We start from the raw sequence: 10,036 nt of genomic DNA, 5'->3' as shown, positions 1-10,036 counted from the left end.
ATTCTTTTATTATTCTTTCAGAATGTAATCTATATATTTGTACTTGGGTATGACTCTTTAGGTTAATGCATTCAGGGTGGTGCCAAGAATATAGCAAGCATTTTATAAATATCCATGAAGTTAAATTCAGTCCTGCTTGTCTTCATATAAGGATGATGTCTTTACGTTTCTTCCCTCTTTCTGTCTAGGATGAAAAGTCTATTCATATTATCTATGATGTCCTATAGAGTCCTCAAAACTGCACCTATCCAAAGGGAAACTTGTCCTCATTCTCCACCCATCTATGCTTCATGTCATCAACATCTGCTGAGCTATGCATGCTGGGAGTTGTAACACTTTATCTCTTTCAACCTATATCTTCCCTGAATGTTCCCCTGCTTTATACCTGTGACCACTAAGTTTAGTTCAACTTATCTTGTCTCTGCTGTCACAACAAGCTCATGAATGTTGACTTCTTCTTCTTCTTGTTTTTTCCCCTGTGCTCAGTCACCCTACCTCCTGTTCCCAGGGTTATTTTTCTAAGATATGATTTTCATTGTTTCCTTTCTGGTAACTTCTTACAAGTGTAAGATGGAATCTAAACTCTTCAGCATAACAGATGAGAAACTCCAAGGTCTATTGTCATCTCTCTGCTTCAACTCCTCTTCCGTCACTTTCCCCAACACATACTTTAAGCACAATAAAATTCTTGAAATCACAAAACCATGCCATAACTATCTGCACATATTCCTCTTTTCATAATATTTTCATGGCCTGAGGAATTTCAATTCTTTTTTCAAATTATACTTCAAAAGTCACCTTCCTTGAAGAATTTTCTTCACTGCTCTAGATTGGGGATAAATATGTTATCTGCTTTTCAAATTATTACTCCACATCCTCTATCACTTGTTGAGAAGTCTGAGTCTTCTACTAGAGAGTGAATGTGGCTCTCCGATTGCCCCCACAGATCCTCACCTCCAGACAGCCATGCCCTTGTGTGACTCCTGTCCTCTACTTAATATGTAGAGTGTGGCAGACAGAATGGAATGACATTTCCAAACTTCAGTTAAGAAAAAGGCTTTGGAGTGTGTCTGGGGGGCTCCCCTCTCTTGTTCTCTCTCTTGTTTTTTGGGGGAAGTCAGCTATCATGTTGCCAGTTGCCCTAGGGACAGGCTCACTTCACAAGGAACTGAGCGAGGCTTGTGGCAAAGACAGGAAGGAGGCCTTCAGTGCTGAAGCTGTCCACCACCATAGGAAGAGCTGGGAAGAAAAATCTTTCCCAACAATTTAACACCATATTCTCCTTGATATCAAGGTATCTACTGCATGATGTTGTCCTTAAAAAAGATTTAGCTGAGGTCCTATCATGTGCCATGCAAGTACTAAACTACAGCAATAGTTTAAAACATAATAATAATAATAATAATAATAAGAGGTCTTTTGTTCTTTTTCTGGCTATTTTTCTCCAAAGCTATTTCCTGTCTTCCTACAAGCATGCTCAGACCCTCCCTAACTTATACAAATCAAAATAATAAACCCTAAAATATTTTCCTTCAACCTAGCTATTTTTTCTAACTAAAACCCTTTTTCTTTCCAACACATGATGCTCATTAGAACAAAGTTTGCTAGTATGATTTGGATGGAGTAGAAAAAGAAAGAATGCATGAGATGTGGCTGGAGAGGAAGCATAAAAAATGCTTGCAGAGCATAATAGACCATGATAGAAAACTTGGTTTTATATCAAGTACAACATCCTCAGGGGTAACTAAACAGCAGGTTTATCCATTAGGCACTCTAGGCTTAGAGTCTAGACAAGTCTACCAGCTTGTCGATGGCTTTTTTAACTTGTGGAAAAATATGTGTTAGCTTAAAAACAAAAGATAACAACAACCACAAAAACCCTGAAAAATTGAAATCAATAAAAGTGTAAATCAAATACTTCCAAATGTAATATTATATTAAGACTATTTCAGTCCATCTCTAATAAAGGGTAAACACGAGAAATGCAAACTACAAGAAAATTACCTTTCAGGAAACTTAAATTCTTAAAAATTGCCAGAAACTTCTAAAAATTATAGAGAAACTGTGTTTGATATCTGATGTGCTTGCATTTCTGGATGTTTGAAATAATTTAGGTTGGAAAGCTCTAAACATTATAATGTTGGGGGAACTAAGAAGTTTCAAAACCGTCAACATATCTGCTTGCCAAAATCTAAAAAGAGCCAAGTGTCTCAGGAGACAAGAGTGAATCAAAAGGTGAATAATGGAGTGTACATATTTATGTATATATAGGATACTGGAAAATCAAATATTCAATATTACATATATTTATTCAGGCAGCTATGATTTTTCCTATTTCTACATAAGAAGTATAGAATCAAGACTTTGGCTATAATATATGTGTCATTGGTATATAATCTTGTCCCTTGAGTAAAGATCAAGTTTATTTTCAATGTCATAACAAGATGGGTCTGGCAGTTCTTAAAACTAGATGCAATAAATATTTACTTGATATTTCCCTTGACAAGTGTCTGAGACTTTATTTCCTAGCAGACCAGCAGGCTGGGTTACTTTTTCTCTTTGTTAATTTTTATGTCATATCGACAAGATATCCACAAAACACACACACTCATATGCACAAACACACACAAACATGCATATAAACACACAATTATAAAGATTAGGCGTCTCACATCTCCAAAGAAAACTGAGGTAAGATTTTTGCTTTTTCTTTATGTTTCCAATATAACCTGGAATCGTGCCAGCCACACCAGAATTGGATACCATCTGTGAAATTAATTTGAAATTCACTAACTTTAATTTGCCTGCCTCTAAATCTGCCGTGGCATTCCTCCAAATTTATTTTTCCAAGTTTAGACTTTAATTTTATTCCGAGATCCTTCTCCTGAGTGTATTTTGGTGGCTTTCACTAGAGAACTGTCCATTTTAACCATTAATCACTCCTATTTCCCATCTTCCCAGGATTTGGATTAGTAGTTTGTGTCTTTATGTAGTTAAAAAGGAATAATGTTTTTTTACTTCAGCAGAAAATCAAGGAAAGAGTTCCCAAGTTATTTTTTACAATGATTTTTTTTTACAAAGTTGCCCTTTTCTTTTTAGAATTTAATTTTTTAATTTAGAATGTTTAAATTTGGAAAATTTTAGAAATTTCACACTGATTTGCATATTTGACATGGCTGGGAGGAGAGAGGGAAGGAAGAACTTAGAACAGCCTTTCTTTAATTTTTTTTTATTAGAGCATCATAATTATACATAGCAATTGGGTTTATTTTCACAAAATCATACATGCAAGGAATTTGATTTGGAGCCCTACCTACCCACCTTTTCCATCCCTCCTCCTTCCCCTATTCCCCCACCTCTACTCTATTAACTTACCTTCTACATATAAATTAAAGTGAAATCCCATTTTGCATCTTTAGATATGAATATGACATGATTTTGTTAAATTCATTCCATTTATCACCCCCTTTTCCTCCGTTCCTCCCTCTCATTCTCCTACATCTCCTACATCTACTTTCACTGAACTTCCCTATATTTTTATGATATCTGATCCCCTTCCCTACTGCCTTCTCTTCCTTATCTTGCTCTAGCTTCCATATATAAGAGAAAACATTTGACCTTTGATTTCCTGAGTCTGGCTTATTTCACTTAGCATAATTTTGCATAATTTCCATCTATCTGCCAGCAGGTGTCATTATTTTATTCTTCTTTATGGCTGAATAAAATTCCATTGTATGTATAGACCATATTTTCTTAATCCATTTGTCTGTTAAAGGACATCTGGACTGATTCCACAATTTGGCTATGATGAAGTGTGCTGTTGTAAACATTGAAGTGGCTGTTATCACTACAGGATGCTGATTTTAGATTTTTTGGATAAACATTGAGGAGTGCCATAGATAGCCAGGTCATGTGGTAGTTCTATTCCTCATTTTTTTCAGGAAACTGCTTTCCAAATTATACTAATCTGCAGTCCCACTAACAATGAAAGAGAGTAACTTTCCCCTCCCCACATCCTCACCAGCATTTATTATTATTCATAGAACAGGGTAAACTTTTTACCCTAGAAGAACATTTGAAACACTTTCCTGGGAATCCCTTAGTAAAATTATTCCATCTACAGCTTTCTCTGCATTAGTATGACCAGTGAGTTATACGCATAGTTGTGTGCATAGCCATCCAATAGGAATCCTGTGCTCTCTTGAGTGGCACTTCCCTGGAGAACAGTTTCTTTGGCTGACTAATGAGATATTCTTCATGCGGTTTTTCCTTCTCTGAGTCCAAGTGAAAACAGAGGAAACATCAATGATTTTCTTTTTAAAATTTCTGCTCAATCTTTTTAACCTCATCCAAGTTGACTTGAAAATCTTCTCACTAATTTCTGCTGTACCTTTGGGCAAAAAATGACTTGTACAAGCAGAGTTCCATTCCCTATTTAAAACTTAAAGCACTTTATTATCAAGTTCTCTCAAGTAATGATGATGATGATGATGATGATAATCAGGTAAGTAAACTCACATTTTAAAAATTGTTCCCTATATTTCTTTTAATTTTTAAAGTTTATAAGGCAAGGATAATAAATTTCTATTAAATAATTGACCTACATCTAAAAGGAGTTTAAGTTTTCTCAAGATAGCTTGTTATGTTTAACTTAATTAAAAGTTACATAAAGATTTTAATAAATGCCATTTACAATATGAAAATTTTTGAACAGGTTATTAATTCATTGACTTTTTGTGGAAACAGTGGACCCTTCTCTACTTCTGATACTGCCTCTGTCCTTGAATTTTTATTCACTTGAATATTGGATGGTGACATTATTGGGTTCTTACCAATTAGGTTTACTTTTTTGTTAAGTAAGTTATGCTACTAAATAAATTTGGCTCCTGAGACCTTTCACTGAATATTATTATTAATCCTTTTAACAAAATCTTTTTTTTGTTGTTGTTTAGAGGTTCCAATTGGCTTTTAAAATAACCACTTCTTTCACTCATCAAATGGATGTGACTTATAAATATGTCTTTCCAGTTTTGATGCAATTCTAAGTTGTTTATCTCAAATAATACATGAAATATTTGACAGCTTGGATTAGCAGTTATCTAAAATCATTGATAAGGAGTTTTCATTACAGTGCTAGATTGTGTGTTTGTGTGTATGTGTTTGTGTGTGTGTGAGTATTTCACCAGAGCAGTGGAATGCCTAGAAAATAGTAATTTTTCATCACTACACACATCAGACTTGTTGGTACGTAGAAACCTGGAACCCTTTTCTTCTGCCTTAAAAACTCATCACACTTTATCATCAGATGTATTTTTTAAACACAAACATTAGTTATATAAAACATGAAGGCATAAAAAAATAACTCAATGAGAAAATCACCCCAAATATGAAACTGTCAAACACAATTCACTCTGAGTTCGCACTATTCACTCTGAATTCACACAATTCAAGCTTTGTAATGCTCACAACAGCAAAGATGTAGGGGCAGCTCGGTGATGACATATAAACATCTGTTCTTTAGGATACAAAATTCTCACTATTCTGTTGGTGGCATCTGATGGGAGGTTGAGGAAGATAAGCTAATACCATCAGCCTCCTGTTCTCCTTTTTGTTAAAGTGCTCACCAATTATCAAGTACCTTCTTTTGTTGTGGTTGTTAAAATCTTTGTTTAGTTTATTTATTTTTATGTGGTGCTGAGGATTGAACCCAGTGCCTCACACACACCAGGCAAGTGCTCTACCACTGAGATACAGCCACAGCCCCCATAAAGCACCTTCTTTATTCCCCCTCAAAGGTAGAAAATTGACTTTGGGAAGTGGACCCAGCCCTACTGTTATGCAGCGCTCCAAGGCCTTTATCAATACAGTGAACAGACTTCTCTCTCACTGTTTATCTCTATAACCACTATCGTTGTGTGGCTGTAAGGTTTTTTGTTTGTTTTTCAACTCAGTCATGGAACTCTGTCATGGAACCCCTAGCCAATCTGAGAACCTCATGAGTCTATAGAACCTTTACTGACAAACTCTGCCTTAACACTAAAGTAGTCCAAATTCCACCCAACTTCCCCACCTTAAAATGAGTTATTTAGTGAATAACAAGTCAAGGATTGTTTTGGCACCTCTATTGAACATATGGTACAGCCACAACTGTCAAGGGATTTAGAGCTTGGTCTCTCCATCCTGAGGCACTTACATGAGACAACATCAGTGTGATAGTCAGGGAGGTACACTGCCCCTTCAAGAAATGACTGATTCTTTAAGCAGATGGGCTTGAGAGCATCCTTTGGGGGATTTAACACCCTGGAAAAGATCTGGGAGGATGAGGCAAACTTACAGCAAGCGTTTCTCCCATGGCCTGGACTAAAAAATGGCCCTTCCTTACATAAAAAATACTTCGTTTCTTAGTGGAATACAATAGAGAAAATACTTAAAAGGTTGAACAAAGTGGACATGCCAAAAAGGATGTGTTACATGAAGCCAGAAGAACCATTAGAGGATTATGTGCCACAGAAGGGACCCCCAAATCACACTTCAGTAGAGGACACCTGGAGTGTATTATTGGGAGGGAATCAGCATCCTTTGAAATTCAGGCTTGGTCAGGTCTGGAGGAAGAGGAAACTCACCAATAGCAATGATAACTTGGTTCACTAATAGCAATGAGGATAACAGGTTTCCAAAGCCATTGAGAAAAGGAAACGGTTTTTAACACCAGAAGCCTAGAAATCATTTTCATAAGAACAGATAACATCAGAATAGCAGCCAAGGGGCCTTACCTATGGAGAACTATGGAGATGCTTAACAGAGCATGCTGTACCTTTGGGCAAAATAGATGGACTGTCAACACAATCAATAGAAAATAAAAAAAATTGAAAAACAGGAAGCTTAGGTGTTGTTATGGTTTCAATATTAGGTGTCCCCCAAAATCTCATGTGTGAGAAAATTCAAGAGGGTTTAGAGGTGAAATGATTGTGTTATGAGAGTCTTACACCAATCAATGAATCAATCCCCTGATAGAGATTAACTGAGTAGTAACTGTAGACACGTAGGGTGTGGCTGAAGCTGTTGGGTCATTGAAGGCAGAACTTTGTCTGCCTTTGTTGAGTGGAGTCTTTCTCTCTGCTTCCTGATGCTATGTTTCCAGCTGCTTTCTTCTGCAGCACAGTTTGGCCATGATGTTCTTCCTCATCTCACGCCCCAAGAAATGAAGCCAGCTGTCTATGGTTTAGTCTTCAAAGGATTTATCTTCTACTTTTTGGAGGGTGTGTGCCTTTCCAAGACCTCTATTGTGCTGACCTCCTCCTGCTCATCCTGCCTGATCACTGTCACTCCATCATGTAATTGATCAATGTGGTGTTCAGTTGTGTATCCATGACCTCTGAAACCATGAGCTCCCAAATAAACTTTTCATCCTTTTCAGGTCTTTTGGTCACAGCAAAGAAAAAGCTGACCCAAACAGGTCTATTGCCCAAATAAAACCAAAGTCCCTTGCCCGGTTTCTGGATCTGAGCCAGTGTTCAGACTGGGACCCACTGACTCAAGAGGCTTGGGTTTTCAAAGGAGAAATGCTATTATACACCACAAAGATCCTCCCAGTCCTTTTCCAAAAGAGCCAATAACCTAGTCAAGTGATTATATACTGGAGAAAGGGTAACACTCCAATGTTTAGAGTTAGTTGGACATAGGGTCTGGGTTAACATTGATATCTAGTGACCTCAATCATTGTTATGTTAAAGTGGGGTACAAGGAAGGCATGCAAGAAAAGATCTTGGCTAAATTCAAGACTATGGTAGATCTACTGAGTCTGCAGGTACATCCAATAGTCATTCCCCAACTCCTAGATGTATAATTTGGATTGACATAGTTTATTTATGGAGTAACTCCTACATTTTATTCTACTCTTATGGGATAATAGTCATTGTCTTAGGTATTGGAAAGGTCAAGTAGAAACTTCTGGAATTGTTCCCCTATGCTTTGGCCATGATCATTAATAAAAAACAGTATCACATCCACAGGGCAGATGTTGTGGATATTAATCTTAAAAATCTAAAGAATTCCGTTTTGGAAGTCTGAGGTCTATCTTCATTTAATTCCATTTGCCCTCTGCATAAACCAAATGAAATCTGGAAAATAACCATAGATGACTGCAAGTCAACAAAGTTGTACCACTGATCACAGCTGTTGTGCATGATGTTTTTATTGCCACAGAAGCTTAATAAGGACTCAATTACATGATATAAAGCCAATGATTTATTAAATATATTTTCTTTCTTTTTTAGTTAGGCAGGAGAATCAGAAAGAGTTCCCCTGCAGATGGAACAGATAGCCCTATTTTATTTACCATTTGCCTCAAGATGAACTTTCTCAGCCCCTGTTATGTTTTAGTAAAACAACAACAAAAACTGTGGACCACATGGATACACAACTAAACACCACATTGATCAACTACATGATGGAGTGACAATGATCAGGCAGGGTGAGCAGGAGGACGTCAGTAAAATAGAGACCTTGGAAAGGCACATGCCCTCCAAAAAGTAGAAGATAAATCCTTTGAAGACTAAGAACCTGCCATTCAATTAATATTTTAGGGCTCCAACATTTAAGAGTATTCTGGGTCATTTCCTTTCAAGTAAATTGTTGTGTCTTGCATCTACTTTCCACGATAAAGAAGGGGGCACAATGACTGGCCACTTCTGGGACTGGAGTCAATGCATTACACTCCTAGGAGTACAACTTTGGATGGTAGAGTGGGTGAGGGCCACTCAGACTGCCACTCTGAGGGAGATCTAGAATAGGAATGGACTTTGTAGCAGGTCCAGGATTCAGGTGCTTAGGCAGCATGTATTATGGTTTACATATGAGGCATCCCACAAAAGCTCATGTGAGAGAATTCAAGAAAGTTAAGAGATGAAATGATTGGGTTATGAGTGAATTCAGTGAATTTATCCGTTGAATGGATTAACTGGTGGTATCTGTAGGCAGGTAGGGAGTGGTTGGAGGAGTTGGGTCATTAGGGGCATGACTTTAGGGTATATATTTTGTCCCTGGTGAGGAGAATGCTCTCTCTGCCTTTTTTTTTTTCTGCCATGTCTTGAGCTGCTTGCTTCTGTCACACCCTTCTGCCATGTTCTGTCTTATCCTGGGCCCATAGCAATGGAGTTGGCCATCTATGGATTCAGAACTCTGAAACCATGAACCCTAAGTAAACTTTTACTTCTCTATGTTGTTGTTGTCAGGTCTTCTGGTCACAGCAGTGAAAAAAAACTGAATAAAACAGCAAATGATCCAGCAGGTCCTTTTGAACTCCATGTGTTTGGGTCAGAGATTCCATGGGATGAAGAGTGAGACCAGACAGGAAATAGATGCAGATTGAGGACCCAAGTTAGAGGGTTGTGGTCTTCAGTGCTCCCCTCAAGAATATGTTCACCTTCTTATAGACTATAGAAAACCATCCATTTTTGTCCTTATATTTGTTTTATTTAAAATAATAATTTGGCAAGAGAAGTACATATAGAAATATTTGATAAGGTCCTATGTGCAGGATGGATTAAAGAATCAAGAGGATAATTTCACCTCGGACATTTTCTCATTGCTCCTCTTCTCACCATAAATATCATCCTCATCCAAAATATTCACCTGTCGGGGCTGGGGATATAGCTCAGTTGGTAAAGTGCTTTCCTCACATGCACAAGGCCCTGGGTTCAATCTCCAGCACCACACATACACATAAAAAAAATTCACCTGGGGGAAGGCTTGAGAGAAGAGGAATGAGAGCTAGGCTGTGTCCATGATACATTCCTCTTTGTTCCTGTTTGATTCAGAGCTGATTTGGCACTCTCCCCATGCACCTGTTGGTTTGTTACAGAGCAGCTATTTCATTCTATCCTCCAAAAGACTAGGAAACTTGTTTCTATCAATGTCTTCATTACTACACAGATCCACTACAACTGAATTGCATGTCTTGCAGAATTCATTACAATGAGCTTTACCTGTGTATTGTAAGTACTATGTTGCCTGCAAAGGACTTGGAGTTCCTTGG

The sequence above is a fragment of the Marmota marmota genome, unplaced genomic scaffold, assembly GCF_001458135.2.
Source record: "Marmota marmota marmota unplaced genomic scaffold, marMar, whole genome shotgun sequence".
Taxonomy (NCBI): Eukaryota; Metazoa; Chordata; class Mammalia; order Rodentia; family Sciuridae; genus Marmota; species Marmota marmota.
Note: the sequence above shows the minus strand (reverse complement) of the source record.